The sequence below is a fragment of the Mastomys coucha genome, unplaced genomic scaffold (assembly GCF_008632895.1).
Source record: "Mastomys coucha isolate ucsf_1 unplaced genomic scaffold, UCSF_Mcou_1 pScaffold21, whole genome shotgun sequence".
Lineage (NCBI taxonomy): Eukaryota > Metazoa > Chordata > Mammalia > Rodentia > Muridae > Mastomys > Mastomys coucha.
The window spans coordinates 129,297,614-129,299,508 of NW_022196904.1; the positions used below are offsets into that span (position 1 = coordinate 129,297,614).

The following is a 1,895-nucleotide window of genomic DNA, read 5'->3' on the forward strand; positions in this document are numbered from 1 at the left end:
TCCCTGTCTCCCTCCCTGTTTCCCTCCCTTCCGTCCTTATTTCCCATCTCTCTTAAACTGGAGTTACTGGGAGTTACAGGTGGGTGTTTGCTGCACAGGATGGAGACAGAATTGAATTCTGGTCCCCTGCAATGGTTGTTGCTCAGGGCCATGCAAGAGGAATGATAAATGGCTTTAGAACTCATGGAATGCTGCCTATTGGTTAGCATAGTCATGATGGGTTTACCTCAGGCAGACATGGCCCTCGAGAACTATGAGGGCTACTTGTCCTGGGGACTTCATGCTTTTAGGGAGGTTTGCTAGGCTCGTTAAATCCTTCACATTCCTCTTTATCTAAGAATTGTATGAGAACTCTAAGGGGGCTTCCAGCCCCTTACTGGGCAGTATCTCTGGCACTCACAGAATAGGGCTTGATCTCTTTCAGGCATTGCTGCTGGAGCAGGTTAATGATTTATCCACCACCCTAGGAAAGAACTTAGAGATGTAGATTCTCAGCAATGACCACCACCCTTAGAAAGCATTTGGGCAAATAAAGTTCTTAGTGAAGCTAGGTTAAGGTGTTTTTGTGAGTGGCTCTGATGTAGAAAATCTCAAGTAACATTTTGAAGTTCAGAAAAGAACACCTCTTAATATTTAAGCTAGGGAGTTTTTAAGGTCAGGGAACAAGAACAATGGCAGCACTGGCTGACGTGACTCTCACTGAGGCTGGACAGGTGATGATTGATTTCTTGTACCTATTTTTGCCCTCAGCTTCCTTATTGATTTCATAAACATTACTGATGAGTAATTGTTGATGAGAGTAATACACTCTGAGAAATTAAAGTAGATATGACTGATTAGGTTTTATATAAAAGTTTAGATTTATGATTCCTTTAAGATTCTTTTTAAGATTACTTTTTAAGATAAATAATAACATACTTGATTCTGTCTTTGTAACCACAAGTTGCTGCCTGCCAGTAAGTGAAACTGGCTGAGAAAATTCCCTTGCTTCCTCACACTTTGTTGCTTAGTTATGAATGTATGTGAGCTCTTGGGAACAATTTGTTTCTTTACCTGTACTATGTAATGTTATTTCTTGTAAAGGTATTGGGGAATATACTGTTTTCTCATCATCATTCACTAGGAGAAAAATAGAATGTAATCATGTTGTAATTCATTACTGCTTGAAAGATTTTGCTAGGATATGTAAGCTATGGAAGAAAAAGTAAAGTGTGTTGGAGCTCCACCCACCACCTGTGTGTACATATGTACATGTGCACATTTGTGAATGTGTGCATGTGTACAGATCTATATAGGCATATGTGTTATGTATATATGTGATTGTGTATATATGTATATTGTGAAATGGTTGGAGTCTGCTTGTTGGAGCTTTGCTCCATCCATTCAATGTATGAAAGAATGGAAATTCTGTCTGTCTGTATATACAAATGTACATATGTATGTATTTTCATGTGTGAAGTTATTGGAGACTGCTTTTGCTTCATCCACTCAGTGTGTATGTATGTGTGTGTGTATGTGTGTATGTTTATGTGTATGTGTGTGTATGTATGTGTGTGTGTATGTGTGTGTGTGTGTGTGTGTGTGTGTGTGTGTGTGTAACTTTCTCACTGGCCCCTAAGAGTTAAAAGGGTTATGAGTTTCTCACTGGCCACTGAGTGCCAGGTCCAATCAAGCTTTGTTCCTTCGGAGAAAAGTGTGATGAGTGGTTTCTCTAATTGCTGGTTGCCATCAGCAGCAGACCCTGTCAGCTACCATTAGCACTGACATCACAGCTTGAGGCTTGCCTCTGTTTACCCCCTGAATGTCAAAACTGGTCTTTGACATTTTTTACAAGTTGTGTACCCTCTCAACTGCTGCCCCCATTTTAAGCATAAATGAATACCGGATTTTGTCAA

The 1,895-nt window shown here is 40.1% G+C and overlaps 1 protein-coding gene across 3 annotated transcripts in view; it reads left to right on the top strand.

The window, feature by feature from the left end:
• Prap1 (proline rich acidic protein 1) overlaps positions 1 to 1,895 on the top strand; it is a 17,502-nt gene that overhangs the window by 9,878 nt on the left and 5,729 nt on the right. The gene's annotated exons all lie outside the window — the stretch shown is intronic.